The following is a 19,619-nucleotide window of genomic DNA, read 5'->3' on the forward strand; positions in this document are numbered from 1 at the left end:
AGCTTTTAACTCAGACTTTATGCAAAATAGCGTCTATTCATTTCCTTTTTCTAATATGACTTTTTTTTTTCTTTCTCATTACGTGAAGTTGTAGAGAGACGAGTTCTGTTCTTACACTGGCATAGATGAGGATGATTCAAATTAATACGCTGAAGATGAAACTCACGTACCACGATGAAAATAAGAGAAAACTCATGCATAGGAACTATTTTATTCATTTGGGGTAGTTTTGTTTTAGGAGCATCACCCCCTAACGGCCACTTCCATATACCTTCCAAACAGTAAATGAATCATCTTTGTGGAGGAATTTTGTTCTCATTTGGCCAAGAAGATTTTTAAAAAATGAGTCAGATCCTCATTATAAAAATGAGTCAGAACCACATAAGTCAGATACGGAGATTTTATTGTTTTATTTATACACACATGCATTGGGGCCAGGAGGAACATAATTTAATGTAATACAGAATCTTTAAGACTTTAATAGGCTATTACTTTGATCATTACAACTTAAAGTTTCTGATCTGGCAAATAAGTGATGTACTAAGTGCAATGAATTCAGTGTGAGATGTTCATATTATCATTGCTGCTGTATTCTTAAAAGACAACTGATGTGTTGCCAATCTGTAGAGTGCCTTCAGTGTGTATGTTACTGTCCTTTACACCACAAGAAGACTGGGTAGATCCATTACTATTCCTATACATTGTAGTCACAATTTTTCAGCTACACTTTCCGGTTAAAAAAGTGAAGCCTTTCATTCTGACAACCACCATGATATTCCATAAATTCTTCTTACAGATGAGACTGCAAAGAACATTTCTGAGAAGTTCCGACTAAAAGTACTCTGAATAATGTATATGTAAAAACAAACAATTTGACTCAAATATAGAGTATATACAGTATGAAGGATTTAATTAATTCAGAAAGCTCTCTTCTGATATAGTATTTTTTCCACAACCCATTAAATATTGAGTACTACCAAAATGAAGCGATGCTGGTGAAGTTAAAAAAAGAAATGTCCTACAAACCTGAAATGCCCTTCTTGTCATCGAGTTAGCTCAAAAGATGAGTAAGCCAGGTGGAAGCAAATACAGTATTCATTCTATAGAAAGACTCTTAATGGAGCTGTAGTGAATATAAATTTAATGTGATATTTTAAATGTAGCACTTTTATGCAATGAAAGCAATGAAACCAAAGCAAAATGAACTGATTTTTTTGACAGTATGGTACAGCAGAAGTAATAAGGATACAAAAAATCATAGGTATGAATTTAAAAAGTAAAATACACCCACAGCGCAATTTATATTTGTCATCTGTTAGCAAATTAGCTCTGCTTTGTGAGAGACTGCATAGCCCCTTAAGTATCTTCCATATCAGTTATTTATATTTTCCTGTTTTCAAGGTTGCACGGTGTTCACCCATCCTTTCTGCCCAGAAGGAATGGAGAAAATACTGGAAAATAACAGGAGGACTTTGTCAAGTAATATGTGTATCTATCGCTTTCTGATACATATCCCTGGAAGTATCTAAAAGACGTGTAGATGAGGCGCTTAGGGACATGGTGTAGTGGGCATGGTGGTGTTGGGTTGACGGTTGGACTCAATGATCTCAGAGGTCTTTTCCAACCTTAATGATTCTATGACTCTGTGATTCAGACTTTCATCATTGTTGGTAGTGCTCAAGGTCAGAACAGAAATTGCCCTACAGGATCACACCCAAATTCAGCCTGATATAATAATAGCCTGTGGAATATGTTGAGTTTCAGATTCTACAGAAGGAGGTTTCCAAGAACTCTGCAGTAAGCAGATGGGGAATATCTATTTCAGGGCTACTGTGATGGCACACTTAGTTTAGTTTCTGAGTTCAGGAGGCCCACGTATGATGTGTCCACACATTCCAGGGACACCCTAAGCTTTAGACACTATTACCCTGAGCAGTCGTGCGTGTGTGTAAACTAGCTGGATCACGTTCATGTGGCCTGACCCACCAACTAAAGTGAAAAACATGAGTTTTCCTTCTTGGGGGCGTGCTTCCCTCCACCAAGCTAATAATTTTTATACAGCCAGAACAACTGGTACCTTGGAAAACCCTATCTTTCAGTCAAATTTAGTTAAAATTGGCTAAATTGTTTAAAGTCAGCTGGGATCAGAACTGGCAGACAGACGAAGCACACAGCCACGTAGGCCACACTTCCTTACAGAATTAGGCAAAGAAAGCACTATATACCTCATTACTGCAGCAAACTTGTACAACCACACCTCAGCAATGATCTTGCACACCCTTAAATCAGTTTTATCAGTCGGAGGCACATCTGACTGTCACACAGTCAATTAATTTGGAAAATTATTCTGCCTGTGGATGGCAGAAGTCACCGCTAAGGCATTGCATAACAAGGCCAGCAAAGGCTGGAGCATGTTCGCCCATTAGAGGGAGAGTACAGGCTGCCTCAGCACCACACGGCGCCAGGGTTCTGGGAGGTTAACGGTTGCCTTGTGTGTCACTGCAGATTTATTTCACTTACATGGGGCAGTGGGAAGTTACGGAAACGCTTAGCTTTGTAGTTTTAGAAGACAGGCAAGGGTACGCAGGGTCAGGATGAGACCTTTTATAGGGGTAATCAAAAGAAACCCCACAAAAGGGGAAACCGCCTCCCCCTCCCTTTCCCCTGCCCCGCCGGGAAGGGGATCAGCCCCGGCCCCGCCCCGCCCCGCCACACGCAGCCACGCGCTCCCCCGGCCCTTGGGCTCGCGGAAGCCGGCGGTTGGCTGGCGGCGGCGCGCGCCTCCCGCCCTGGGGCAGGAGGCGGTGCCGGCGGCTCGGCGGGGTGGGGGCGTGGCGCGGCGCCCCGCCCCGCCTCTGGGTCCTCTTCCCCCGCCCCGCCCCTCCCCCCGCGTGCGCGGCCGGTCCTGGGGCCGGAGGCGCCCGAGCGCGCAGGGGAGGGGCCGGGAGCGGGGCCCGTGGGGAGCCGTTAGCGGCGGGGAGGGATCGCGCAGTGCCCGCGGCCTCCCCCGGCAGAGCGGGAGCGCTGGCTGCCGTTGGGGCGGAGGGGGAGGGGAGGGGAGGGCAGGGGAAGGGGGTGCCGGGGCCTCCCCTGCGGTTCTTTTCTTTCCCCGCCCCCTCCCAACCTCGCCCCCTTCCCGGACCTTGAGAGGTGAGGAGGGCGGTCGGGGCTGGGCAGCGAGAGGAGGGGGTCTGGGGCTGCCGGGAGGGGAGGAGAAAGCGAGGAGGAGGAGGAGGAGGGCGAGGGCTAGCGAGGGGCGGGCTCCCGCCCTCCCCTCCGCCGAGCTCTCGCCTGACTGCCGGCTGCGGATAGCGGCTGGCGGCTGCCGCCCCGGGGAGCGTCCTCGGGCAGGGGGAGGAGGGGTAACGGTCCCGGGCTGGGGCGGGAGCCCGCGTCCCGCCGCGGTGGCAGCACCGCCAGGCGGAGGCCCGGGGCGCTCGCCTGGGGAACGCGCTGGCACCCCAGCGGGGAGGCGACGGCCTGATGCAGGACGGGGGGGCTGTTGTACCGGGCAGGACGCCGACGCGCATGGAGACGCGGGGGTCTGTGTCCCGCCGGGCGGGGTAGCCCCCGTGGCTGCCTCCATTCAAAGCGTTCAGAGCGAAGACCCTGTAAAAGTGCACTTAACACACTAGGCTTTCAGGTATTTGCCCATTTGTTTGTCTCTTAACCTTCACGATCGGAGTATGAAATAATGAAAAACGAAATTTTTTTTTTTTTTTTTTTGAGACTGGTCGAACAGAGTAGAGCAGCGACTGCCAAATATCAAAATGGGGAGTGATGTTATTACACGGGAAAAAAAGAAGTATAAGTGTTGAACATCAAACGACTGCTTTTTATATATATTATTGGTTCATGTTTTTACTTAAAGCCTGTTTGTGGGTTTGGGCTTTGAACTCGCACTCGTTTAGCTGTGTAGACAGTGATGTAGCTTAGCAGTCCAGCTGAAGTCAAGCCATCTATGGCTCGTTATCAGGGTGTTCTAGCACTAATGTCAGGTTTTAGCCAGTAATGTCAGAACCAGCCAGTAAAAAGGGAAGGCATGGGTTTGTTGGTTTCTTTTACTTAGAAGTTGATTATGAAATTGTATAAGCTAAACTCCAAATACAGTCTTATTTTCAAGTAAAAATTATCGCTCAAGTCTTCTTACTAGCATGAATAGGAGTAAAAATTTGAACTCATGGTTATGTCGGTGTAGCTTTTGTATCTAGACAAACTCTATGTATTGTGGGGATGGATTCTATTCAAAAACAGATCACAAGATATGTTTTCATAAGCAGTTCATTAATTTTGCCAGAAAAGATCTCGATCATTTTTCATGAAGGTATTTTTGCATGAGAATTTCCAGAAGCCTATGTGGATGAATATTAAAACAAAAACCCCCAAAAAACCCAACAACACCCCCTCCCCCTCTTTCTTGAACTTCATAAGTGCGCTCCTGGTAGAGGAGATTGCATTCTCATCTTATGTTTTTCCTGTTTTCCACTTGTTGAACAATACTAAGGAGCATAAATCAGGATAGAATCAAAATAATAATAATAACCCTAATCTGAGTCAGATAGTGTTTTCCTCTGCCATGCGTCAGCTTCATTGAACTGTCCCTCAAGTATGTCCTCTGGATGGGCAGGTCCACTACCAAAGCCAGCATGTTTACTCCATGGCAGTAGATTTTAACACATTGTGTTTCACAGAAATGCAATGACTGCAAATTTAAAAATTGAAAAGAATTTGAGTAAAGATGAAAAAATCTTCCATTGGACTATTATCGTCAAACAGTAATTGCAAACTGTTGCTAACAATGACAGTTCATATTGATGAGCTTGTTCCAACTCTCTGGACTTTTGTATCACCAGTGCTTTTAAAAAGATTGTTCTTTGGTTGTGTTGATGTCTTGTGTTTTTGTTGATGTAATTCAGTATTTCATGATGTGGTAAAGAAGATTACCTAATCAGACATAACATGACCCAATAATGAAAGTTTCTGCAGCTCTTAAGAAATTACAATGTGATTTTACATTTCTCTTACAAAACTCTTACAATGGGAAAGTTTGCCTCCTCCCCTATCAATTAAATTGCCTTTTATTATAGCAATCTTACCAAGTAGAAGAATGTGTTAATTACAACCCTAACTATCCACTGTTTGCTTTTTTTCATAAGAACAAGATCTTTCATTCAAAATTACCAACAAAGCAACTGCTGACCATAAATACATGTATTAATTGGCTGTTTGGCCTTAAAAAACAATCATATAGGAGAGATGAGGTTACATGCTCCAGGTGCAAGAAGGAGGTGATGTTACTATTCAGACAGCTAGAAGGTTCTTGCAGCTAGTAAAAAAGATCAGACCATGAGAGGTCAAATATTAGGTATCACATGCATGCAGGTGTCCTATGGGGGCTATGTTTTCTTTCACTTTAAAGTGCACATAGTCAATTTGTTTGTTGCCGAGCCACAAGTAGACACATGCTATTTCAGCAGGCTAGGTTTTTGAGTAGAGGTCTTACTTTGGAAAATTTTTAGTGGCCTGTGAATAGGAAAGGATTGAGAACCACTGTAACAGTGTGAATTTCCATACAGCTGCTCCATTTACTGAAGCATGTTTAGTGGTGATACTTGGCTTTAATCACCAATACAGTTACTGTTGGCAATACACCAATACAATGTTACTCTTTGGCAACAGTAACTGCTTCATGTGGCAGAGCAATTCTTCACTGCTCTTCCCTTCATGAAAGTACAGCTAGCCAAAGATAGGGGTGAAAATGCACTAAGGTTTTTGTTTGTTTTTTTTTTTTAAAAAAAAAAAGATACTGTCTCCAATCTTTCTTGAGAGTTTATCTATTCAAATTTCATATTAATATATCCCCTCTTTCTTTGGAGTCTTTGTTGATGTGTATCTAACTTGAAGTTGTGGAAGGAAGTAAGGTGGCAGTTGTGCAGTGGCATGCGTTTATTGCCTTCCTCTCAGAAAGTTTAGGAATCACAGGACAAATAGAAGGAAGTTCTATCTGAATAGAGTAGGCAATCTGCTTTCAAGATCCCCACCCACCCCCACCCCCCCACCCCCCACCCCCCCCCCCCCAATGGCTGGTTCTTATTTGTTTGCACTGTTATTTTTCTGCCTCTAGATTTTTTTCTGCTACCTCAAATTTTTGGAAAGAGGAAGACAAATGGAACTACATGATTCTTTGGACACATAGAGATCATTCCGGTGTTATAGGTAATTATTGTATTTACTCAATTCTAACAGTAAGTTATGCTACAAGGAAAGTGATTTTAACCCACAAAGGTACTGGGTCTTCCTTACACCTGAAATTTCATCTTTTTTTGTGTTAAACATCTCGTGAGGGCTTCCTTCTGGTGAGCGTACACAAGCAGGAATTGACTTTGCTTTTGTGGACTTCACATCCTAGTGTTTGGAACATTTTTATGTGATTTCATCACTTCAGCTGTTTATCAAAGCATGCTTTATAGAAGACTATCAGTATTACTATAAAGTTCAAGTTTAATCTTTTCAAAATGCATGGGAAAACTCTAACTTTGAATCTTTTAATCATTATAGGAAAACCAGGAAAAGTTGATACTGAATCTGTAAGAGAAAACACTGCTTTAGAGAAATGCTTATGAATAGAGGCCCACCAGCTGCACAGTCAAATCTCATTACTCCAATAATACTGACTGGCTTTCACTTTCTTTCATTTTTTTAGCACGGAAGTAGTAAGACTGTTCTAAGCTAAAGTAATTTTCAAAGGGAATAGGTTTGACATTTACACAAAGCAAAGAGATAAAAGAATGTTGAAAACATGAATACAGGCAAGAATCTAGCTTTATCTGAAGTCTGTAAAGTAAAATGCACTTTTACTGCATAGTGAAAAAAATAGTGGTGAGGATGAGAAAAGCAGTCCCAATTAATTTAGGAATACTAGGTTTTACTAAAATAAAAAAATCCCCTTTCTTGACTGTGAGATCTCTGCTTTGGGAATAAAGAAACATACTCCTTTATTGTCTAGAATTTATTCATGTCATTATACAAATACAGAAGAGAGATGGTCTTTCTCACTGTTCGTGTCATCATCTGTCACATTGCTGGCAATTTACCTTATACATAACATTTTTAACAGTAGATGCTTTAATTTATTCTGTTTTTTTCTACCTCTCTGGTTCTTGATAAACTTTTTGGCATAGTATATTGTATTATTAATTGTATTTTGGGGGGCTGTAACCTTTGACTAACTTTCCCGGAGCAATAAATCTAGACAAATGTTGCAGTTCTACATGCTGGAATGGCAGGAAGTCTGTTTCAAATAAATTTAGCCCAGAGTGATAGCTGAGCACCAGCTGCAGCGTCCTTCGTGGCTATCTGCTGAGACAGTTCTAGCCTAGAAGTACATAACTCGTGAGACATAATTTTTATTAAGGGTGATGACAAAGTATTTGAGAATCCTGGGTGTAGTTATTACAAGGTCTTGCTTTTCTTTGGGCATTTTCTGTGCACGGCCCTCATCAGTTGAGAATCATGACTTTGGGAAGTTTAGAGTTTGAGTCTATTGCCATCCTCTCATTTCTTTGTATTGCTCCTTATTAAACTGTTGGGAGAAATTTCAGCATTCTTATTGTCTTTTGTATAGATTAATTATAAATTTCCTTCATATTTCAAATATTCACTTCTCCCCCCATTGGTGCACCGAAAAAAGCTGATGTGTTTTTATTTAGTATAGTGAGTATTTGGGCTAAATGAAATTCATCTTTATAAGCTTCTTATACATAGAAACACATATCAAAATAGCACTTTAGTATTCCTGTTTCTCTGGTCCCAAAGAAGAAAATGCTTGTAAGACACCTAAGGAGCTTGTTCCAAGTTTACGGTTGCCAAAGTGGTACAGACTTTGGCAAGTAATTGGCAGTCAAACTACTGGCACTAGCTGTGGTAATCATCACTACCAGCAACGGGAGAGTAATTGGTGTTATATCAGCCTATCGTGCGCTTTCCTTCAATGCAGGCTTATATAACACCAAAACAAGAAATGGTTTCTCACTCTGCATTGCTCTCATCCATACCAAAATTTTAGTATTGCATAGCAGAATGATGCTTTTGGTAGCTGATGCTGCAAACTTAGTGCCCAGATGGAGGTTGGGAGGCACCTGCTTAAGCTTGATGTCTTCATCTGTCTTTACTCTGGTCTGATAAATTAAAAACATAGGGTTATAAAGAACATGAGAATGAAACTCAAACAAGTGTCAGTCAGTCTTCCTTCAGGTGCCTTGAGATTCAACTCTGTCTACAAAGATATTGACACCATTTTATTTATCCTCTGCCTTGTTTAGAAGCCTTTCCCAGACAACCTGTTAACCCAACAGCAACGATAATCAGAAAATTATTACCATTGAGTCACGTATGTATGGCATCAAGCAATTGGGGAAAGTAGTCCTTCTTGACTGCCATATTTTCTGGGAAATAATAGGCTTTATTTAATTTCTGGTCATAAAGGATTGACCTCCAGTCAGGCTTTTTTCCCTTTTCCTTTTTTCCCCTTTTTCCATTTCTTTCCCTCCTCAGTCAGTCTATATCCTTGTTGGTATCTTCCACTGTTGATGACATCAACACTTTTCTGAGCTTTAAAAATTATTAGAACTGCTAAGGTTTCCCAGAAATTACTTTGAGAACAGAGTTTTTGTTTTCACTTTTTTGCAGTAGTTCAAAATGTGGTAGCTCCACTTACAAAATAGCTGACCTCCTCCAGATTGTCAGAATTTTTAGACTTAGCCTGCACCTTTTTCTCTAGTGGTCATGGAAGTTAAAAAGAATTTGAAACAAATGCCAAAATGTACTCCAAAGAGAAGGAACTGAAAAGGTGGATCACTATGGGAGAAATCCTTATTCCTGTCTTACTGCAAGGTAGAATGACTAATTATCAAGCAGGGCTGCTGATTAATAATTACATCTTATGGTCTATGCTGGCATTTTTCCAGAGGACAAATTTCTGTAAAATTGAGAGAGTATTGATTTCAATCTGTTCAGAGGAATACTTTTCCAATTAATTACCTCTTCTGGCAATTCTAAGTGCAACTGATGTTAAAAATCTTGCTGTCTTCCAAAACAACAGGATATACTTTGAAGAAGAATTTTTGATTAGTAACTTGGATTCTTCCAAGGGCATCCATCAGATTTTCAGAATTAATGGAAAACTGTTTATAAAATTGTACAAGATGTTTTTGTAAAATAGTGAAATTTAAGGTAGAGCACTGGCTTCATTTCTTATAAAATGTGTCTGGATAGACTTGTCCCACTGCCTTAGCTGATACTTCTGTCAAAATAGTCAATATGCATTGTATTGACTCTATTGAAAAGAATTTAACTTAATTTAAAACTTAATAAGAATTTAACCAACTTGCTTAAAATTTGCAATGCTTTCCGATTCAAGAAATTACCACTTAAATCAACATTCTACTTTTATTTTGTGAAAACTCCTATGGCCCTGTGTTACACATTCAGTGGTAGGGCGGTTCTTGAAAGAGTGTATCTATTGTTCTAGACATCTTTTTAGATATAGAATATAAGTGCTTTCCTACTTAAGGGGTAAATACCTTCTTAATTTTGACAAATGACACCCCTTACAGTTTCAAAAAGCCACAGCTTCCCCAAGTGTTTTGCATAATTACAGCCTTTTAAGCCTTTGAAAAACATTTTGAAAATGTAAGGTGTTTCTCATGCCTACACTTACTGGATTTTTTATGGGGGACAGGAGGAGCAGGATGTGTCTTACTTAAAAAGAATGAAAGCCTAAGTAACTAACAAGAGTGCTGTTCAACTTCATGTTTTCAGACCTGTTTCTGATAGTCTTCCCTTAATTGTTTCCTGTGGGTTGCAGTTGAAGACTTTTTGTTCAGCTGGATGGACTTTCTGTCTCCAAGGATAAAGCAATTCTCACCCTGGCAAAGCATTACACCAGTAGCACTGGAAAGGACATCATTAAATGAAAAATTAATTCATTTTGTGAAATGCTGGGTATTATGAGGCCAGAACTGTGATTATTTCTTTCATCACTCTTTTTTTTTTTTTGTGATTACAGTATTCTGTGATTGGTTAAAAAGAAATCCCTCCCCTCCAATCTCAGTTCTGAGTAGAACTTAAACCTGTAAGAAGAGAGGCTCTGCAGGAAACACTTTCTTCACCAACTAGTATCTGAGGTACAGCTTTCTTCTGAAATGCCATATCAATAGCAATTACCAAAAAAGGAAAGAAAAAGAAAAAAAACTCAATCTTTTGAAAAGCTGAACACAAAACATAAAAAATAGTTTAACTTTGCAGTTGTAAGTTTTCAGTTGAGTTAAATTGTTTCTACTTTTAAACTATTTCTGCTCTATCTGCTTCCTACTAGTTTCTCTGAAGTTCTCTCTTTTCATCTTTTTTTAATCAGTTTAATTAATAGGCAATATATTTTAAAAGCTGGACTTGGAGCAGAATGTATTTCCTATTCTTCCATGTTTCACACAATTTTTTCAGAGTAAGTGAGGGGGTGTGATAGTATGATCTAGTGATGGTTTTGTAACCCTTTCATGCTCAGTGTTGCTTATTGGTGGCCATATTCTCAACTGCAGGAACTGTTTACACATAACATTTTTAATACTGACTTTGAATAGGTAGATCTTGCAGCCTATCGAACTACAAGCAGTTTCACTTTCTAAGAACTCCCTTTTTTGTTTGGCACTTTTGAATCCATTTTCTGTATACGTTGTTCATAAAAGCAAAGAGCAATGAAGGAAGAGAAAGGAGTAAAGGAAAATACCTGGGGTTAGGTCTTTATACCATCTTGATCTCAAAAATTTCTTTAAAAGTATGCTAAGCTATTGTGCAATCATAGCTATTCAGAACCTCTTTTAGGTTATTTTTTAAATTCTGGTGTTTTTTTCTGATGTGTCTTCCATCTCCTCCACCTCCCCTCCTTTCTCCAATATGTTATGAAGCTGTAAGAGGAAATACTGATAACATTTTGATACGGGCTATATAGGCAAGGTGATGATGATATTATCTGTCTGGTACAGATTTCAGTTGATTTGGGTGGAAATAGTATCATTCATTATTTTAAAAAAAAAAAAAGTGCACACCATTCTTACACTTACTGTAGCCTCAATTTCAAAAGCCGACAGAACTTGTCAAAATCAGGCTAAAGTATACCCATGGAAGAGGTGAAATATTCACAGCACCTGGCTATGTAATATGCTACATATTCATAGTGTACAATAAGACAAGAATCAAGTTCAGAGAGGTTTACTGACCTCAACTGTAAAGAATACAAATAGTAATATGGCTGAATTACCAAATTAATTAAATGTTTACAAGTAGTGTGCATGTGGTGAGGAGACGCTCACAGGAAGATAAGTTTTTTTGTCAGTGGTTTTGGTGATTGGATTGTTTGCAAGCAAGTTCTTACTTGTTACCAGAGTAGACATCTTATGTTGACTTTTGCACAAATAAGCTATTAACCTGAGACTTGCCTTCCAGATAAGTAAAGCATTCTACATTGATTATTCATTATATCCATATGCATTTGTCTGGTAGATATTCTAAAATATATTCTAATGTTCTAAAAAGAAGTACTTTTGAATATTAAATGATCGCTTGGTCCTTGCCAAAGATGAAATCAAAGTTTAAATCTTACTCTTTTACATGCAGTAAGAGAAATGGTATTTTAGGTGTAAATGTAATCACAAGCTTGTGCATTCAAACTATAATTAAAACATTAAGAAAGTAGAGCATTTAATGATGTTATCGTAACTTGAAGGCCTGGCAAACTCTTCACCAAGAACCATAGCATTTTAAGCTTGGAAATATTTTCTGAGTAAATAAAAGTAATTAACTAAAATTAATCTATGAGTTTATAAACATGTGGGCAGATCAAGTGATAAGTAATAGAACTTCACTCTTTTGTACTTCCTCTCACTTCTCGATAGTTTTTTTTTTTAATTAACAAATACAAATTTAAATTGCACCTTTGCATGAGAAATTGACTGATGTTTTGATCAAAGAACAATTGTACTTAAAACAGATTAAGTGATAGTTTCAGTAAATATTCAAACATTGTTGTTTGAAAACTTACAAGCTCAATGAATGAGAAATACTTTTTATAAATATTGAAAGCTAAATTAGGAATTCTTAGAACTTTGAGCTAATGATTGCAGACCATCTAAATCTGATGAGATCCACATGCAATAGTACAACATGTTAGTTTTGTATTTCCCTTAAGATTTAGGCAGAGTTGATAGGAGACAAAGAAAAAAAACACTTGGTAAGCAAATAATTAAAGTTTTTTCTCAGTTACGCCTTTTCCTTCTGACAGTTTAGCCATCTGGGTTTGAGAGTTTTCTCTTTTTTGAGCGTGCTGCTTTGGTAGTGGACCTCATGCCCCTGGGGGTGCCAACAGTTTGGATTAGTGTCCCGTGTTCCTCCTGGCAGTTTATTTATATTGCTGTTGTCTACTTCTCACTCTCTGTGTAGAACAGGAAACATTTTAGGATTCCTGTAAAAACAGGGGTGAGGCAGCTAAGATGGGGATCAGTATGCCTCTTAGGGTAGCTGAACAGTTAACTCGCAAGTACGATTTAAAGGTGGTCTAGATTTCTACCATTATTGCCTATCTTTCTCAAGGTCATTTCCGTTTCACACAATTGTGGGAGGGAAGGAGGTCATAGTTGTGTTTGAACAATCAGTCAGATACTGTGATGATTTCTGTTCTACTTTGTTTCTAAATCCTGGGCTTAGGTGATATGTAGCCACTCAAGCTAAGGCAGTTGTGCATACTCAGAAGCAAAAGATACGCAGCTTGTGAGTCTGTAAGTTCCCCAGATGAGTTGGCTTTATGTCTCTTAGTTTATCAGTTCCTCCCTAATAATATTTCTGTCTACTTGCCAATTTCAGTCAAACTCTGACAGAATGGAGCCCTTATTTAAACTCCTGAAAGGTTTGAAAATACGGGTAGGTAGGGAAGGCCAAATAAGTAATACTACTTGTCCTGCCAGCTGATGAGCCAATCGGCTTCTGGATCTGAATATGACAAAGGGTTTGCTTGTCCTGCCTGTCCTGGTACTTAGTAGGGAGGGATATGTGCGCACATCGGTGAGGGAGACTATGTGAGATGAAGCATGTAGGAGAACTGGAATTATTGTTAGAAGAGCTTGTAAAATAAATAATAGTAGAGAACCTGAGATTACTTCTGCATGAAACTGCAGAGACAGAATGGAGAACCTAAGAAACCAGTTTTCTAATTATATTTAGGAATACATGGTGACTTGATACATAGTTTAATCTGAGATTTAATAGTATCCAAAGACAGAATGAAAGGATATTTTTCCTTATGTGCTTCAGATACATATTATTTTAAGCAACATTGACCCAAGGCAGAGGACTAGTTTGGTTTTAGAGTGAAGGGGATAATTAAATGTACTGTGATTTGTTCTGCATGTTTTTTTCCTAATAATACTTCCTTGAGCCAAATCGCTGGTAAAATCAATGGAAAACTTTAATTAGCATTTCTAATTTAATCATGTTGCTTTTACGACTTTGTGAAGCTTATTGTAACATGAAAAACCTATTGTCAAGATACAATACTTGTAATTAAAGCAAGTAATACAAGGCATTTTAGTGTGTATTTATAAACAAATATATGTATGATCCAATTTAAACATCTCTGGGACTATTTGATTATGAATACTGCTCTCTGGTATTGATGTCTCAGTGCTTAATTTCATATTTACAGTTACTGCTGTAAATGTCCCTTGTTACGGAGAAATAAGATGAAAGAGTTGTTTTCTACTCTACAAGATAGTACTTTCTAGTAACGCATATCTGTCAGCTACTAGTGTGTCTAATTATAAACAGATTTCTAGTAGTGATTGGTAATGATTCATCTCACAAATCCTTAATTGGAGTATGAACACTTAAATGCTCTTTTAAAAATCTTTACTATAATACACGTATTTCATGAGAAATTGAGGTAATTTCTTTGTGTGGCATTTCTTGCATAGTCATTGCTTCATCTGTGTTCAATGAACTGTATAAGGAACAATCATCACTGGCAAGTTGAATTGGAAAAATGCTCTTCTGTACTGTTGTATTAAAAGAAATCATATATATTTAGAGTTGGCATAGAAAATCTTAATACCATACTGGAGGGGGGAGAATGCATGTATGTACAGTACCCTTTTGATAATGTTCTGACAAAATGCTTCTAAAGTATTTCTTTAAAAAGTAAGGCACTTATTACTTTTTTTTATATGTATAAAAGATGAAAGAAATATTTCATTTAGCAGGGGGATGAGAATAACCTGTTATGGAGCAACATTTCCATTCAGTAGCGTGGAACCAATGTGTTGAATTCCTCACCTCCTGTACATCTAGTTACCATGCTTGGCAGTCATCTTCTGTACTTGTAAGGATCGTAACCACAAACTGGCAGTAGATCAAAATGTTTTCTTTTTTATCTGTCTAACCTTGAGCTTACCAAAATGGTTTATTTCTATCCAGCTGTTACTTTTAGGGCTCTGATGGCATAAAGGCACTTAATCGATGTGAGTGCACAAATAGAATTAGGATGATTATTTGATAGGTTATGTTGCTTTCATATTACTTGTATCATAAATGCAGATTGTTATTAATTAGAAGAATTCTTTACTTGTCACAGCAGCTATTCCTGTAAAGTCAGTTTAAGGAAGGGACATAAGTCCATGGCATAAGTAGATGACAGTCAACTAGATACTTGGTTTCTCTTTTGCCACCTTACAAACAGGTCAACATTTCACAGAATGGTTGAGATTGGAAGGGAGGTCATCTGGTCCAACCTCCCCTGCTCAAGCAGGGTCACTAAAAGCAGGTTGCCCAGGACCGTGTCCAGACAGCTTTTGAATGTCTCCAAGGGTGTAGACTCTACAACCTTCCTGGGCAACCTGTACTCAGTTATCCTCACAGTGAAAAAGTATTTCCTTATGTTTAGGCGGAACCTCATGTGTTTTAGTTGTTGCCTGTTGCTTCTTGTCCTATCACTGGACACTCCTGAAAAGAGCCTGGCTCTGTCGTCTTTGCACCTTCTCTTCAGATATTTGTACACATTGATGAGACCCCCCCTGAGGCTTCTCTAGGCTAAACAGTCCCACCTGGTTCAGACTTCCCTCATATGAGAGATACTCCAGGCCCTTTATCATCTTAGTGGCATTTTGTTGGACTCTCTCCAGTATGTCCATATCTCTCTTGTACTGAGGAGCACAGAACTGGACTCGGTACTCCAGGTACTCACCTCTGGCCTCACCTGGAGTAGTGGGGAACAATCACCTGCCTCAACTTGCTGGCAACACTCCTCCTAATGCAGCCCAGGATACCATTAGCCTTCTTTGCTGCAAGGGCAGATTGGTAGCTTTTGTTCAACTTGGCGACCACCAGGTCCTTTTCTGCAAAACTGCTTTCCAGCTGGGTGGCCGACAGCATATACTGGAGCATAGGGTTGTTCTCCCCAGGTGCAGGATTTTACACTTCCCTTTTTTGAACTTCATGAAGTTCTGAAGGCCTATGTTGCTAGTAAAGACAGAGTCAGAGGGCGTTCAGTACCTCAGCCTTTTCCATGTCCTGTGTCACCAGGGCCCTGCCCCATTCAGCAGCAGGCCCACATTTTCCCTAGTCTTCCTGTTGTCACCTGTGTACCTATAGACGTCCTTCGTGTTGCCTTTGACGTCCCTTGTGAGATTCAACTCCAGGTGGGCATACAGTGGTAGAATTCTTTATATTGCAAGGATTTTTATGAGAAGTTCTGTTTGACAACTGTGATGTTACGCACAATTGGGTTCGTAAAATGTCATAAGTACGTGTCTTGTGTAGATGTAACATTAATTCTTAAAACTAAATAAAAGTTCTGGTTTTCATATTAATGAGACATTAATATGGTTCTCATAAATATTAATCTGATAATTATAAACATGGATATGATTCTTATAAGCATTCTGCCTTTTAGTGTGATGATTGTTGGTTTTATACTTCGATCATTTGTGTTTCTGTGAACCCTGTATTCTGCAACACTATTTTTGAGTTGCAATGATCAATTGCACACAAGGAATTCCAGATGAGGTCACACCATTTATTTTACAAATATGTAATAAAATATGATATCCTCATATATTATCCCTTATGTAGCTGAAAGTCTCAGTTGGGGGGCGGGTGGGGTGTTAACTGAAGCTGCTAATTAAACAGAGGTCCTCATTGAGAGCGCAGTAATGAGTCTCTTGAGGCGTCTTTTGGTGTTAAATCATTCATTTAGAATGCTCAAGTCTCTATCTTGAAATAACTTTGCTTCAGTAGCTATGGCATTGCGTAGCTTCACATTTAAATCCAGTGTAAACTTTTCTCCCACAGACCTGTATGTATTTCTCTTAGAAGTTTGTGTAGTCTGGCATGGAGCACTATCCTGTATTACCTAATCACTTGCAAATCTGCTTCTTCACTGTTCTTTTACTGTGTCGTAATCTGGTAGTTTTCTATATGGAGTCTAATGTAGAACTGTGAGTACCTGTAATTTTTTACCAAACAAGCATCTACCCTGCTGTTGACTATGTTGGTAGTGTCGTTCTTTACCCATTTTTCTGTGCGTTTTTGAGGAAAACTGAATGCCTCGTGGTGAAATAAAGCTGCTGCTGTCTTGGAAAAATGTAAAAATATCTTCTTCAGTTTGCCTGCAAATTGGCCTACAAAGGTGACCTTGGCCGTGTCTATATTACCTTGATAAAAGGAAACTCTCCATGTTATTTTGTTTGGATTTGCTGCAATCCTTCCATCTGTGGTATATGGCCTTTTGTAGCTTTATTGGGCAATACCTTCCTAAACTGGTTCTAAAGAATGGCTTTACCTTTGGCAGGACTTCTTTAAATATCTGCAGAACAGTGTTTTGTTACCACCCTTCCTTAACATTTCTGGAAGAGATGGTTTGTGCTGGAGTATTACTGTCTCTAGATTGATGACTTTGCCTTGTTTTCGTTAGAATTGGCGGTACCAGTATTTGTGGAGTGTATGAACTGGGAACCTTTTGCTTGTCTTAATCTTTGTGTGGCTCCTTGAGCCTTTTGGTAGAGAAAACTGGTTTTGTGATTTGAGGGACTGGCCTTTCATGGTGTTGTCCATTTTGTATTATGAATGAGTTTTAACTGAAAAAACACAGCTGACCTGATGAACTGAGAGTGCAAACTTTTTGAGGGTGAATAAGCTTCGAGGGACTTACTGCGCTGTTTACTCAGGAATAGCTTGGCATTACAGTTTTACTTGTAGATGGTGCAGGTCCTGATAGTGCTTGGGTATTACTTGGATAGACAGAAATCAATGTTAATGTTTTAATGTCCTGGTTCACAACTATTATTCTGTGTGAACCAGTATGATGCTTGAGGTAAAAACATCTAGGATCTGACAGTGTAGTCTTCTATTACATATGGAAAACTTTCTCCCTTTCCCCCTCCCCCCCGCCTTATCTGAATAAAATAAACAGCAAACCAGACTGTTGCTCTGTACAGGTCTTTTCATGCTACTGTTAAGCTGAGTGCTTTCAAGTCAGTGTTTCTAAACATACGGCTTGCACCTCTCAAAGGAAATGTGCAATGCAAAGTGGCAGAAAGTTGTGATGTAGTGCCAGTAATTTGGCTGCAGCTCATTTCTGCCAGTCAGAACAATGAATTTAAGTACATACAGTCCGTAAGTGTAGGGTGTTTTCCTCTTTTTCTCCTGGATGAACTATGCTGTTGCTGCTGTAAGGGACTTTTCACATAACCATTAACCAGAGGTGTTTGCACTTATAAAAAACTTAGGGATAGGAAGTGATTATTGTTTTATAGAATCACAGAGTCTTTGCTGAGCTATTTCTGTAATTTTGGAGCTGGAACACAGGAATAGGGAAGAAAGAAGAAAGTAAACATTAAATATTTCTTTTAACATGAGCATAGTTACAAGCAGAATTGCAGTTTGGGGTTTGTCTATAGCAGTTTTCTTCGAACAGTTATTTTAATGCCTCAAATTAATATTTTAAAGTTTAAAAATCCTTTTTTAAAAAGTGTTAAATTTTGAATGCCTTTTAATGCTGTAAGTATGCATTTGATTAATTGATGAACATCTTACAGTCAGTGAACCCTTCTTATGCTTTAGAATACATATGTAGGATCTCTAAGCATTGGCAAGAATATATTACTTTATCACATCTTAATGACTCTAGTTATGTCTAAAATATATCTTTTTACATTTAATGCTTTTGTTAAGCAGTATTTCTTTCAAGAGAGAAACAACTCTTGCAGTCAAGACAAATACTTTAATTATTTTGACATTTTCATTCTTAATTGGCACTTAAAAGGATCATTCCTGTCTTCTAAGGACTAGCTGAGCATTTATGTCCCTAGATCTTCAATTTAAAAATGGATAATTTTAAATCCATTTGACAGACTAAATACCTTGAAAATATTATATCTGAGTTGCCCTGAAGTTAAGTGGTGATAGTTTTTTGAAGCCAAAACATAGCAGTGACAGGAAAAATGTTACCACGAAAAGTGGTGTTGAGATTCAAATCTTAGAAGTGCCTCAAAAAAGTATGCCATAAACATATTTGTTTGTTTGAAAATTTAGCTGAGTGAAAAAGGAAAAGTCATAATGAATAAAAGCACTGGTTATTTAAGTAATAATTTTTACATATTTCCCAGTGATATACTTAATATTTAAAGTATATCTTCCCTCAAAATATACAGTAAAAGCATCTTAGGAGTAAAAATGTTGTCTAAATTTTAACTAGTTATGCTGGATTGCAATCTTCCTTTAACACTTGTATGAATAAACATATTATTTATAATATCAAAGAATGTCAGTGTGGTGAAGTTTTTGGCTAGTAAAAAAAAAAGATTTTTATATCTCTCTGGAGATAAACTACTATGAAAATCTTGAAAAGAGCAATTTATAAAGCTGTCATGCTATGTTCTTGGTGTTACCTATTTGCACAATTGCAGATTTAACATATGGTATGCATTTAAATGTTTTCCTTTTGTTCACAAGGCAGAATCTGGGAAACTGTCCCCCACTGCTAACTGCAGGAATTTATTACTTTGTGGAGCTGCTCATATGAGAGAAGTTATATACTTAAACGCTCAGGTGATCCACTCTTAGGAATATCAATCTGATCAGTCAAAATCAGAGTTCTCAAAATTGCCTTCACAGTAAGCTTACACAACCTTGTTAATGTGAAGAGAATTATGTTCCCAAAGAGGACAGTGTGTCTGTATTTAAAATGTTATGATTCACCCCAAAATAGAAAATGGTTATTCAGCTGCAACAGTGACAAAGGTCAGAAAAAATGGGTATAAGCACTCTTGTTTTTTCATTAAACAAAAACTTTTGCCTTAGTAAATGAAAAAATATTTCAGAATCCTTGCACAGTCTGTGTATACTGTGTTTGACTAAGATGGTACCATTCAGCTTACCTTTTTAGTAGGTTTCTCGGAAATGTGTTAGTGCATTAGACATATGATGGGAGGCCATAGACTAGGGGTGGGCATTTGGATTTGTGAGCACCAACCACCAGATGAGATGTCAAAGATGAGGTTTGGGTGGTCCTAGTAAGTGGA

At 38.7% G+C, this 19,619-nt stretch overlaps 1 protein-coding gene across 10 annotated transcripts in view; it reads left to right on the forward strand.

The window, feature by feature from the left end:
* Positions 1 to 3,065: 3,065 nt before the first annotated feature.
* Positions 3,066 to 19,619, forward strand: part of KLHL5 (kelch like family member 5) — a 61,726-nt gene continuing 45,172 nt past the window's right edge. For 4 of the 10 annotated variants that reach the window (XM_075148924.1, XM_075148925.1, XM_075148920.1 and 1 more), the window contains exons 1-3: positions 3,066 to 3,150; positions 6,125 to 6,216; positions 10,067 to 10,184. The gene's annotated coding sequence lies outside the window, so the exon portion shown is untranslated. Of the gene's footprint in view, positions 3,151 to 3,331; positions 3,644 to 6,124; positions 6,217 to 10,066; positions 10,185 to 19,619 lie in introns of those variants that run through there. The other 6 variants (XM_075148928.1, XM_075148929.1, XM_075148921.1 and 3 more) reach the window with 5 other exon arrangements.

Source organism: Calonectris borealis, chromosome 4, assembly GCF_964195595.1.
Source record: "Calonectris borealis chromosome 4, bCalBor7.hap1.2, whole genome shotgun sequence".
Taxonomy (NCBI): Eukaryota; Metazoa; Chordata; class Aves; order Procellariiformes; family Procellariidae; genus Calonectris; species Calonectris borealis.